This window comes from Mus pahari, chromosome 5 (assembly GCF_900095145.1).
Source record: "Mus pahari chromosome 5, PAHARI_EIJ_v1.1, whole genome shotgun sequence".
Classification (NCBI taxonomy): Eukaryota; Metazoa; Chordata; class Mammalia; order Rodentia; family Muridae; genus Mus; species Mus pahari.
Window position 1 is genome coordinate 135,547,361 of NC_034594.1, and position 13,994 is coordinate 135,561,354.

The 13,994-nt window shown below is 42.0% G+C and overlaps 1 protein-coding gene across 6 annotated transcripts in view; it reads right to left on the minus strand.

Moving 5' to 3' along the window:
• Prrc2c (proline rich coiled-coil 2C) overlaps window positions 1-13,735 on the minus strand; it is a 66,356-nt gene extending 52,621 nt beyond the window's left edge. For all 6 annotated transcript variants that reach the window (XM_029539237.1, XM_029539234.1, XM_029539236.1 and 3 more), the window contains exon 1: window positions 13,514-13,735. The gene's annotated coding sequence lies outside the window, so the exon portion shown is untranslated. The remainder of the gene's footprint in view (window positions 1-13,513) is intronic.
• Window positions 13,736-13,994: the final 259 nt, after the last annotated feature.

The following is a 13,994-nucleotide window of genomic DNA, read 5'->3' on the forward strand; positions in this document are numbered from 1 at the left end:
AAATACCCAGGGAGCTGAAGGCAACTGAAGCCCCATAGAAGGAGCATCAATACGAACTCACCAGTACCCTCAGAGCTCCTTGGAATTATACAACCAATCAAAGAAAACACATGGTGGAACTTGTGGCTCTAGCTATATATGTAGCAGAGGATGGCCTAGTCGGTCATCATTGGGAGGAGAGGCCCTTAGTCCTGTAATGGCTCTACACCCCAATATAGGGGAATGCCAGGACCAGGAATGAGAGTGGGTGGGTTGGGGTGCAGGGGGAGGGGGGAGGAGATAGGGGATTTTCAGAGAGGAAACTAGGAAAGGGGATAATATTGGAAATGTAAATAAAGAAAATATGTTAAAAAAAAAAAGAATTCTCTCCACCTATTTGTTCATTAAACACTAACTCACGTGGCAGTCAAGGTAAGGCATTGGTTAGCTCTCTTGCTGTGACAAAAATACTTGAGAAAAAGGCAACCTAAAGTGCTGGGGAGCTTGATTAACCACAGCTGCAAGAAAGTTGTTCACCAAAGGGATGAAAGCTGTGGTCACACTGCATCTAGAAACAGGAAGTAGAGACCAGATCAGACAGAAAGTGGGACCCTGCTATAATGCCTTAAGGCTCACCCAGGATGGACCATGTCCCTGGCCTCAAGCAAGCCNCTACCACCTGAAATTCCCACACAGTGCCATCTGTTGGGCACAAGAGACATTTACATTCAAACCACAGCATATCACATTTCTGTTTTTTATATTTTGCTCATCTTATCCCCAAACCCCCCAGCCCTGCCCAATGCAACCCATTCAGACATGTTTTTTCTTTTCTTTCAGCCTCTACCAAACACAGGGTCACTTGTCAGGGTTTATACGGTCTTGGGCATTGTCTGCTGCTGACTAAAAGTCACAGACACTGAAGGTCACACAAAAAGGGCCTTGAGCTCTCACTGCCCTGCAGAAGGACTTGAGGGTCCCTTAGTCAAGGCTCTGAGAGGGAGACTTCCTCCATAGCTTCCCCTTCTGCACAGAAAAGTGGGTAGAGAGCAGGGGATACGTGCTTTGAGATAAGAAAACAAGAAGACTGAAGTTTCATGCAACACTCAAGACAGGGAAATTCCAATTTCCAGTGGTGTGGACAGTTTATAGTTCTCCTGTCCCAAGAAACACGGAGCTCACAAGCTCACAACCTCTGTTAGAGAGGAGAGTTCCCCTGGAGGATTATCTTAGTTCCCCTGCTCACCACTGAAAGTCTTTCCACTTGAGTCTCCACATGATCCATAATCACACCAGGTCTAATCAGAAATCTCTGTTTTAAGATGCTTCGTGAACTCTGAATATTCCCTGAAACCTTGATTACTATACTGGTCTTCCACACAGCTTGCAGAATGATCTTCAATGTGGAGTTCAAGGCTACACCTCCAAGGCAAAAGAGTCCTGTGCTCTAGCTGTGGGGGACNNATTGNCCTGAGACATGTAGATTCACTGTTGTTTTGTGAGTTTTGTTTTTCCCCTTTGGGAGATGTTGGGCTGTAAGGACCAATGAGCACTGAGATGTAAATTACAGAAGACAGGATTTCATCAGAGAGAAGATGTGGCTTGCCTCGCAAGCACAAGGCTCTGGGATGGATCCGCAGCACTGGAAGGTGACAGGACCAGCTGCTGAACGTCCTAGGAGGCCAGCACAGCAACTGCAGCTTAAGGAAGTTTTCAGGTTCAGCAAATACTAGGCACTAGTCTCCCTCCAGGACTTCCTGACCACGAGGCAGCAGAGATACAAGGAGAATCACTTATAAACATTACTGAACTATATTCTAATTTAGCAATGTATTTTGGGATCCACCTTTCAAAAAGCTAAGGTTTTGGCATACAAAATATAAAATTACCGGACTGGGTCTCAGAAGTACTTAAAAGTCTAAACATTAAAATTTATAAATGAATAAAGTTAACAAAAAACCCATAAAGCTTGAAAACAGTGGCATCAATATTAATTCAGGTGTGCCTCAAAAGAAGTGTCCAAGATAATTTTATTACAACAATTTTCATTAAGGAAATAAATATTTTAAATTAAGTAACATGTTATTTAAAGAAATTCTAAATAGCTGATGCTTTCTTCCTCACATTGTACTACAATATAGAACACCAAATCATTATGAGCACTAAGTGATGCCTCCATTAAATAAATATGCTCACCTGCACAGAAATGTTATTTTCAAGTAAAATAACATAAAAAGCACCACAGATTATAAGAGGAATTTGTGTAACCTGAAATTATGAAGCCCTAACCCAGAGGTGATGGTATTTAGAAACACAGATGATGGCATAAAACTCATGAACATTCTTATAAGGGACAAGAGAGCTCACTCTCTGTTGTGGGAGAACACTGGAAAACGCTCATGTGTAAGAAGGGAAGCAAGACAAACCATGTTAGCAACTTAGGCTTCCAGTCTCCACTGCTTTGAGAAATAAATTTCTGGCCGGGCCTGGTGGCGCAGGCCTTTAATCCCAGCACTCGGAAGGCAGAGGCAGGCGGATTTCTGAGTTCGAGGCTAGCCTGGTCTACCAAGTGAGTTCCAGGACAGCCAGAGCTATACAGAGAAACCCTGTCTCGAAACCCCCCCCCCCCAAAAAAAAATTTCTGTTGTATAAGCCACCTAGTTATATTGGGGGCAGGGAATGATTGGTGTACTAAGTCTAGAACACAGTACTTTATTACTACAATTTTAATTAAAATGCCAAATTTAATTATGACCAAACATTCACCACCCCAAGCCATCCTAGTTTCAAGGTATTCACGAAATATAAACCTTCTAGAAAGTTACTTAATTCCTCAATATTCTGTTTTTGAAGCATTACTCAAGTAAGTGCCAGGCTTAACACCCCCTAAATACAAAAAAGTGGAAAACCACTTTAAGATATGAATGAAGTACAGAACCCACAAACCAATTTTTTGATAGGAAATATTTTTTTAAAAAAACTATAAACACCTTTTTTAAAAAGCCACAAAAAACCATCAATACAGCATAACTATTTATGTAGCATTTACGTTGTTTAGATGTGGTAAGCCATCTAATGATGGCATACCAGTATATGAGAGCCATGCACTGGTTATATATGTGGACATCATGCTAATTTATTTGAAACTGGGTCTAATGCAGTTTAAGTTGGTCTCACCTTCACATTATGTAGGTGATGTTTCTGACCTTTATTATGCCACTTTATTATGTTAGAGGACTTGGCCATTTATGGAGTTTGCTTTGAGCAGGAGTTATCTGATGACCAGCATGACCTAAATCACCTGCTGTATCTTATTCTTTTCTGTCTCGTTTAAAACTTGGATAAAGCTGGAAAGCAGACACAACAAATAAAATCATAACCATATCTGAAAGAGCAACAGTATACTAATGGTTCCATAAGATAAGATCTCCACCTTTTAAAGTATTTAAGAATAACTATATAGCCACAATTTAGAAACATAATTTCCTCTCATGTGGCAGGAGTCTATAATCCTAGCTACTCAGGTGGCTATGGCAGGAGGATTGCCTATGGCCAAGAGAAGGGAAACCAAACTGGGTTTCACAGGTAGAGCCTCCAAAACTATCTCCTCACAAACATAAATTTCTTTATACATTGTTGCATTAATAAAAATCTAATGTGCTGTGGTGTTACATGCCTTTATTGCAGCACTTGAAGGCAGAGGCAGGTGAATTTCTGAGTTCAAGGCCAGCCTGGTCTACAGAGTGAGTTCCAGGACAGCCAGAGCAGAGAAACCCTGTCTCAAAAAACCAAAATTAAATAAAATAAAAATGTAATGCACAGATCTGGAATTTTAACTATTCTACTGAACTTTTTAAAGTTTGGCTAGTTCTACTGCAGGCTCCGCCCTGGCCAGCTTATAACCTATGCCGATCATAAACTTTGTAAATTTGCTATTGTGTTTGTTTCTATGAGGGTCAATCTAGGAAACAAGCGAACTGAGCTCTCCCTACTCCTATATGATGGGCACCTTTCCCTCCTCCCATAATTTTCTTCATTGTGTGTCTGTGGGGGTGGAGTGGGGGATATCCAAGAGTGACATATATAGCTCACATAAAAATAATCTACCAGCTTCTTAGAAAAAAGAGCTCTGAAAAGAAATGATGGAAGGGGAATAAAGTTTTAATGCTATTATGGTACTTGCAGTTCGGGATATGGAAATACCTTACCATATACATCTTATTTAAAGATTGACTATGGTAACCTATCAATCACAACCTCTCAATCACAGGTGGCTTCCAAGTAAAAAAAGCAAGCTATTATATTGCCCAACTTCTAAGGTCTTACGCCCATTGCACCCAATTAGTAATTTGAATGTCTAAAATGATATCCTACAATTTTACACATTTTGATTAACACAAGTATATACTTGAGGCATGATGTCACAACTCACTTAATGTGTGCGATATATATAAAATATACCCATAGTATGCAGTGATCAGATCAGAGCAACTGTCCTGTCCACAATCTCAAGTGTTCATTTCTCTGTACAGAAAACATCAAATGGTTTTAAATTACATTTGTTTCTATAATAGCAAAGCTAAGAATGTACCACATTATGCTGAAGGCCTCTAAAATATCAAAAATTATCATTTCTTATAAAACAAGGTGTAATACAAATAACTGTCAGGTCATAACTGGAAATAACATTGCTGGGTATGGTGGTACATGCCTATAATCCCAGCACTTGTAAGATGGAAGTGGGGGTTTCAAGAGTTTAAGCCCAACCTGGATTATGAGACCAAAACTCAAACAAAACAAAGGAATTGTTTCCAGAACAGAGAAAACCCTTTAAAATTAGAAAAACAATCTAGCTAGTAAATCTTTTGTAAAAAAAAAAAAAAAAAAAAAAAAAAAAACAGAACAAACAAACACACTGTGGAAAGACTAAGCTCCTTATGTGGGTCATGACATAAAATGTAGTTAACAGTAAAGGGCTTCTGAACTTGCAATCCTACAATGATTTCAAAGCATTTCTGGAAGCACTCAACCATGTTGTTTGGACAACTTCACTGGGTACACCCCTATGCCATGCAACAATGCAGCCTATAACACCTTGATTAATATTGGTGAAGCCTGTGTGCTATGAATTTCAGTGTTGTACTGTATATATAGCGTTTTTTACTTGTATAGAAAGGTAATGGTTTAATTATGGAAAAGCAATATTCCTCGGCATATATCGAATTAGTTTACTTTTGGACTGTATTATGCTATACTGCTTGATTTTAAAATTGCTTCTCAAGTTGATGACTTTGTCAAGCTCATTCCAGTTTACAATACAATTCCTACAAATTTCTAACTTCGGATATGCAAAATGTCATTTTCTGCACTGTACCAGTCACTCTTTGAAAAATGCTTGATTTTTACATTTGGCAAATCAAACACTTCAACAAGCAATCATCTGTAAAGTTTTTATCTCCAAAAAGTAAAATATCAAAAGAACTGTATTAAAATAAATTCATAATCACTAAATATTTAATTTGTATATTTCATATACCTGGAACACACACACACACACACACACACACACACACACACACACACACACAGACAGACAAAAAGTTGCATGTGGAAAGGTTAAAAAGCCCTGTTCTAGAGCTGAAGAGAGAGAGAGAGCGTAATGGGAAAATGGACTTTGTAAACATGAATGAGAATATGAGGACTGGGATGCACAGAGGTGGGGGTGAGGTGGAGCACCTAAATCCTAAGCTGAGGAGATAGACAGGGGTTTTCTGGCTAGTCAAACAATGAACTGATGAGATCAGTGAGAGATGACCTCAGTAAAAAGGGAGGGCCAAAATGTTGACAGCTATGAGGAAAAAAAGAATTATTTTACAATGTGCATCCTCCTTCTCCATCTTCCATATAACTAAAGGGTTACAGTAGGGGCTGGAATTTTTTGTTGTTGTTGTTGTTGTTTTTTTTGTTTTGTTTTTTGAGACAGGGTTTCTCTGTATAGCCCTGACTGTTCTGGAACTCACTTTGTAGACCAGGCTGGCCTCGAACTCAGAAATCTGCCTGCCTCTGCCTCCCGAGTGCTGGGATTAAAGGCATGTGCCACCACGCCCAGCAGGGGCTGGAATTTTAAGGATAGCATCCTTCCCCTAAATTAGTAACTCTTCCAATATCATTGAAATGTTGGTCTTCAAACATTAAAGAGAATGACTGTGCATTCCTCCCTTACACTTTCTAACTTTCATTCTTTCCATGTTCAAATTTGCCATACATATTACATACATGTCACCTTCCTTTTTCATCTTCAAAGTGTCAGAATACGCCTCTTGCCTTGGAAGATGTTTTGTCTTTCTACAACCTGACCAGAAATGCTCTTTTATTTCTGTTTTAAGAGAAAGTCACTTATTAAGTAGCCCAGGCTGACCTATAGCCAGCAGTGACTCACTCTCTCCTGGGCATGAAGACGCATTCAGCTTTCTTTTCCCACTTTTAAACTAAAATTTGTATGATCCACTTTCCTAACTTTCAACAGCTCTTCTAGACCTCCCATCCTATGCTTCTTTGATTTGATCTAAAAAAATTTAAATTCTCAAAGCAGATTCTTGAATTAGACTACCAGACAAAAGTCATATTTTGAAAAAAAAAAATCAAAACTTTAATTCAAACAAAAAGTTTGAAGATAAAATTGTATTAAATAAGAACTCTTTCTGCTTTTGTTTTTGAGACAAGGTTTTCCAGTATTGTCTTGGAACTTACTAAGAAAGACAAGGCTGGCTTCGAACAGAGATTTGCCTACCTGTCTCGAGTGCTGAGATTAAAGATGTGCCATGATTGCCTAGCTAAATAATAATTCTTGAAATGCTCTTACTTCTTTGATAAAATGGTATTCAATACACCATTTTTCATTTATACTAAAAATATTTAGTAAGTTATAATATCCATCTTTTTTTTTGGGGGGGGGGTGGTTTCATAGAGACAAGGTTTCTCTGTGCCCTGGCTATCCTCAAACTCATAGGCCAGTCTCTGCCTCTTGAGTGCTGGGACTAAAGGCGTGCACTACCATGTCTGCATGGCCTTAATATACATCTTTAACATGCATTAAAAATGGAACTGGAGGCCGGGCATGGTGGCGCATGCCTTTGATCCCAGCACTAGGGAGGCAGAGGCAGGCGGATTTCTGAGTTCGAGGCCAGCCTGGTCTACAAAGTGAGTTCTAGGACAGCCAGGGCTATACAGAGAAACCCTGTCTCAACCCCCCCCCCCCAAAAAAAAAAAAAAAGAAAAAGAAAAAGAAAAAAGAAAAACATGGAACTGGAGTTATAGACACTTGTGAGCCACCATGTGGATGCTGAGAACCAAACCTGACTCCTCGGTAAAAGCACAAGTGTTCTTAGCCACTGATCCATGTCTCCAGCCTGTTCTGATGTTCTAAAGGCCTCTACAAAGCCTTTGAATAAATAGGAAAATGTATCTTTCTGGAAATAATGGGAGTTCTATCGGCCAGAAGCTGATATCTTTAAAAGAGCACATAACTGGAAGATGGGCTACACTTAAGTTCTTGTTATCTTTTTCATCCTAGTACCTTTGTGCACTGCACTGACCACAGAACCACAACAGCAGTCCTTTACTTTTACAAATTACCTGCTGGAAAGAGGAAGGAAGACAAATTAATATCTCTTTTCTTCAGACTCAAAAATTTAGTGACTTGTTTGAGATGGGATCTCACGATATGTATGCCGTACCTGAACTGGAACTCTCTGAAGACCTGGCTGGCTTGAAACTCACAGAGCACCACCTGCCTGTCTGCCAGAGTGATTTTTTTTTTTTAAACCTAATCTTCCATGATTGTACTTTGAATACGGCTAAAGCTAGACACAGTAGCCCCTACCTTTGATCCCAGAAGACAAGGGGCATGCTGATCTCTGTGAGACTGAGGCCAACCTGGTCAACACAGTGAGTTCCAGGACAGCCATGGCTACAGAGACCCACCTCCAAATCCCAAAATAAATAGGCAAATAAATAAATAAAGGCAAGACTGATGACATGTGGTACCATGGAATATTAAGTTCAAAAGATATAGAAAACACATTTAATGGTCTCTTTGTAAAGTCAAGAGATCAGACCTGAACTTGACAGCTGATACAAACTGCAAAGAACTAACCCTAAGTTCAAATACTTACAGTTCAGAGTTCAAGTATACAAACACCCGAAACTCAAGGTTTCACTACTTTTTCCCACCACCCTGCCTCTTAACCTTCCACCCCCAGTACTTGACTTAAAAGTCTTTTGGGGTCACCAAGGATATGTCACCTCAGTCAGAGGCTGTTTATCACAGATTTAAGAAATGTTTCTTACACTGAACTTTAGTAATCCTTCTACTTATACTATGCCCTTCTGCCTCATTTCTGTAGTAGCTTTGCTTAATTACTCTCGTAATTCTCTTGTTGACATCCTAGTACAATTGTCAAGTACCTGTTAGGACTAGTTTGCATCCTTTTCTGCAATGCTGTCTTTTCCTGTTTCATGAATCTATTCCATTCTAGGCTTTTAACCAGTTTTGGCCTTCATTACCTGCAACTGTTGCTTGATCTTATCCAGTTATGTTCCAATGGATGGAAAGACAGACTGGTGGAATGCTAATTTGAAGTGGCCACAGATTAGAATTTAAGAGTTTACATGTTTATTTTAAAACATATTAGATGGTTTTAAAAATCTTATCACCAAATAATAATCATGTACATTTTAATTTCAAATTTACTTAAAAGTAAATTCACCAGTACTCTGATGCCTGAGGTTTAAAAGGATGGATGACAAATCTGAAGCAACTCGAATACACAAAGAGACACAGGTGGGGTCAGGGCGTGGAAACAGGAAAATAAAGTATTAACACGTGGGTTGAAGACAAAAACCAAAACTTATTAGGCAGGTAATCATAACAATCAACTTAAGAGAAAAAGTTTTCTAGTGTTGTAATGGAAGAATCCTCCTCTAAAGTTTACTGTAGTGCCCCACCTCCCCAGGCAGTCTTAGCCTAGGGCTGGGTAGAATCCTTGACAAATATTAAAAAGGAATAGGAATTAGGATATAGCTTGGAGGTAGAATAGTTGTCAAGCATGTGCAAGACTGACCAACCCTAACTCTAGAATACACCTATAACCCCAGTACTTGGAAAGCTGAGACAGCAGGATGTGGATTAAAGGGCAGTTTAGCTATATAACGAACCTCTGCCTCAAGCACAACACTCAAAAAACCTCAGTCAAGGATGACTGCAAATGCCTGTAATGTTAGCACCAGGGAGGCTAAGGTAGGAGTTTGAGGCCAAGCTCTGAGCTATGGTGTGAAACTTAGGAACACACAAACACACACACAGTAAGAAAATTACAATTATTGATATTTGTGTGGATGTGCCTATATTCAGAGACCAGAAAATGTCAGGAGTCCTCTAAGACTCTATACCTTGTTTTTAAGAGTCTCTCACTGAACTGGAAGCTTACTCTGGGTTACAGGCCCGTGTAGCAAATGGATGTTCATGAGTGCTGGAGATTTGAACCCAGGTTCTCCTGCTTTCACAGCAAGCACTCTAACTCACTGAGTCACCTTTTCTGCACCACAATTAGTTTTTATCTTCTAGCCATAATGTCTTTCTTTATCATAATTAACCAGACATGATACATTTTTTTTCTGTGAGTGTATATATTTTTCTACACCGAGTTTTCTCTAGTATATCACATGCCTTTATTTCCATCCTCAGGTATTAATCCTAAGATTATAAGGGAGCTTTCTGTGGTGTGAGGGGCAGTATTGGGGTCTAAACCTAAGCCTCATGATGCCACACAAAAGCTCTCTGCAGTTCTATGGTAACCCCCACTAACACATACCTTGCAGTCCTGGGAAGCCTGGAACTCAAGAGAGTTCTGCGTCAGACATGCTAAGATTAACAGCACCACACCCTGCTCTTGGTAACTCTAACTATTCTTCTTTAAGACTAAATATCTTGGTAATAAGAAACAAAGCCACACTCCTCTGAAAATTAAGCCAGCTATGGGGCCACAAGCTTTTCTTTTTTTTTCCCAAGAAGGGTTTCTCTGTATAGCCCTGGCTGTCCCCAAACTCAGAAATCCGCCTGCCCCCGCCTCCCAAGCGCTGGGATTAAGGGCGTGCGTGCTCTGCCACCGCCCAGCTGGCTACAAGCTTTTAATTCCAGCTCTGGGGAGGCAGAGGTAGTAGGCCAATAAGTGAGTTCAAGGGCAGCCTAGTCTACACAACGACTTCTAAGCCAGTTAGAACCAGTCTCAAATAAAACCAGAAAAATGTGATGCAAATCAGCCTCACAATGAGTACTGTCTCACTTAACCGTATTTGAGGATGCATTCTTTGGTATTTCTAACCACTCAATGTAAATAAACTAGGACACCCACCATAGAAGCTAAGTGAGAGAACCATGGAAAAGGCCCAGGAAAGGAAGACTAACTGGGAAAACAGAAATTCCTAGACAGCAGTTTTGTGAGACAGGGCTTCTTTGTGTATGTAGCCCAGGCTGTCCTTGAACTCATACAGTTCAGCCTGCCTCTGCCTCAGTGTCAGGATTAAAGATGGCTACCATGACCTGGCTTCCTGGATAACAGTTTTTAAAAATACTAGTAATGCTCTCTATATATGCTAGTTGGGCCTTCCTTTAATATTCAGCACCCAGTAGTTCCTCTAAGGGTGAATCCAATACACTGGCAGTAATAGTTTTAGTATCCTAGGTAATAAATGCCAGTATCTGCCAATGAAACAAAAGTTGCTTGTTGAACTTCAGTAATAACCTCATTTGATTGGCTCTTCTACTCTTCTAGCAAATAGACACAGGCTACTAAACATGACTGTCCTGCTGCTAAACTCTAGAATAAAACGGTAAGTGGTACAAAGACAAGTTTATAGTTAGCTCTAGAAGGAAAACACAAGTGACACTAAAGAATACTTAGATCCACAAAGAAGCTGATTGATACATATATGGCATCACTGACCTAAAAATGCTATGACTCAGGAAACCAACATTAACTCAGAGTTTCTTAGTAACAATTAACTCACTGTGTCACTTCACTCTAAGGCAACAGACAAGTCCTGCTTTTCTGAAGTCAAGTGTTTTGGTCAGAACTCAAAACTTGGGTATTAACTGCAGGCTGCTTTCACTGTAGGATGCTTTCTGCTGGGCATGGTAGCGCTCACCTTTAATCTCAGCACCCAGGAGTCTGAGACAGGAGGATCTCTTGACTTTGAGGCCAAAGCCTGAGCTACAGAACTCCAGAACAGCCATGGCTCTGATTGAGAGCCTTTGTCTCAAAACAAACATCCCCCAATACAAGAGGATTCAGTTTCCTAAACATGTATGTAATTCACTTCTTTTGCATTTTATCAATGATGAACACTTACAGAATCAGAATGACATATACTGCATAAAAAGCTACCACCTAGCTAACTACTAACTGGAAGTGGGGGTTTGGGAGCAGTGCAGACTCAAGGAAACAGTATTATAGTCAAAGACATTGAAGAAATTCTGCACTTCATTCTGAGCTAGAACTGATGCCAGGGTTATTTACTATACAGAGCACAAAGGAGAAATTCTTATGAAATAAAGCTCAGTATGTAAATGTAAAGAAGAGTGGAAGAGGAAAAAGAAAACTACTTACGGATCCAAAGACTGAGGCTATTCTGCAAACAGATTATACTGCTTGAAGACTAGTTTCTTCTTCCAGTACTCTACTGCTTTCCCTTCATCTTTAGCTGTCCTTTTGCTATGCACTAACCACAGTAAGAGCATTACTCAGTCTTAAATTCTACAGCAAGCCTGAGAGGTAGATATTATCATCTTTAGTTTACAAATGAAGGGATGGTCTCACAATCATTTCTTAAACAAAACAACTGAACATTCACCAGGTCTCACTATGCAGCCCAGGCTGGCCTCAAGCCCATCTGTCTTCCCCTAGTCTCCCTAGTCACCAAACCAACATTTTAACCTTCACATGTAACAATGTTCAAACACCCAAAGCAAGCTAAAGAAAAACTACCAGTTAAAAATGTGCCTTATTTTAGCAGCAATTATAAATGTACAAGACCAAATGAGCACTTTCATAGCTCAGAGCATCCCCTCTAGGTTTAAAGTATGGCTTTTACTACAGTACCACTACAAATTTGTGACCTTGATCAAATTACTTCCATCTCTCAAATATCTTGCCCTCATCTGTAAACCAAGTGTAAGAGCTCCTTCCTATAATACCAGAATCAAAAAAGGACAGTGTATGTAAAGGCCTTGAGATCATACGTTAGAGGTTAAGTAATGAGAGAACAGCTGGCATCCTGTTCTTCACACACACCTACAGATCCCCCACCCCAAAAAACAGCTTATTTTGACAAATTCATCCCAGAAAAATCATATAAACACTACTTTACTATATGCAAACTCAATCTATTTCTAATTTTTGGAGATTCAGTGCATTTGGGGCCAGCCAGAAAAGATGCTGCAGTGCATCTGTGACACACACCTAAAAATGGCTCCAGCCAAAGCAGCATCTTAATGACCAACATGGAAGCTTAAATCTACTTTTAAAAAATGCTAGAGGCCAGCCGTGTGTGGCCGCTCCATACCACCCTCTCTATAACGTCTATTAGCGGGAATGGACTACTGAGCACTCAATGAAGCAAGCATTCCCAAAGAGAAACCCTAACAGGAGGGCCGCCTACTGTACAATTCTAAGTATCCTGCTGGGGTATGAATTTATGAACCGAGGTTGAAGACCAGCCAATGCGGAAATCCGGGTAGTTTTAGAGTCAGGAATTACTAGGCAAGTCGGACCCCCCACCCCCACCCCAAAGATCTTGAACACACTTCAAACAAATATACATCCCTTTAAAGAGATCCGAGCGGTCCTTAGATGCAAAACCAAGCAAGAGTCCTCACTGGCTCCCATGCTATTTTCTTCGGTCTTAACTAGGGTCTCTAATCCTAGCAACCAGAGATACTAAACGCTCTCTCAGACATCAGGCAGCAGCCGGGCCCTACTCCCACAAACGCGGGGCTGGAGCGGCCTAGCGGGAGGAAACGACTCCTCAAATCCTCCAAGAAGTTGCTCGGCTTGTCCCCAGCGGAAGTGGGGTTGGTTGGTCCTGGGTCCCGGTCGAGCCTCTACGAGCGCCCCGGACTACACACCGCTGGCCGCGAACGCCAGCCATCACCACGGGAGCCTCCGCAGGCACTAAGAGCCCCCGGGGCCGCCCCGGGCACCGTCCTCCCGCCGTGGAAAAACGGCGCGCGCAAGGCCTTCCCCGCGCGGGTGGAGGCTCGGTCGGCCAGCGCAGGGCCGCCCCGCCGCAGCACACCATACGCCGCGCACATGGGCGACGGGGCCCTCGCGCCGGCTCTCCGCCGACAGCGCGACGCCGGGAGCCCAGGGAGAGCCGCCGCGAGCCCGCAGGCCTGGCTCCAGCGCCCGTGCCTGCCCTCCCTCCCTCCTCCATCGGGCCTCTTCACGGTCCGGACGCCCTCGCTCTCCTTCCTTACCCGCCAGGGTTGAGAGAACCAAGTCTGCGCGCTTCCAAGGGGGCTCGCCCCGGACGGCTCAGGGGCAGGGGAGGGCAGATTGCCTCGAGAGAGACCGTCCGCAGGGCCGCTCCGTCCCGAAAGCCCGAGCCACCGCCGTCCAAACCGCCAAAGCACTTTCGCTACCTCCTGAGAGGGTGAGAACGAGCGAGGAAAAAGAAGCAAGATGGCGGCTAGCCAGCCCCTACGTGTTACGTCATGACGTTGCGTACGTAAGGCAAATCTCCGCAAGAGCGCCCTCCGGGGGGTGGGAGGGGGTGGAGGCTGCGGGGTCACGTGACAGCCTCCGCCGCCTCTCGACTGCTGCGGCGGAGGGCAACGCTACCTCCTACTGGAAGGAGGGAGTTCCGTCAAGCAGAGCTTTCTCAGGGAGACAAAGCTTTTCACCTGGGAAGATTCCCAAAACCTTGTAACCTCCGTGCGGAATCACGACTTGGTTTGT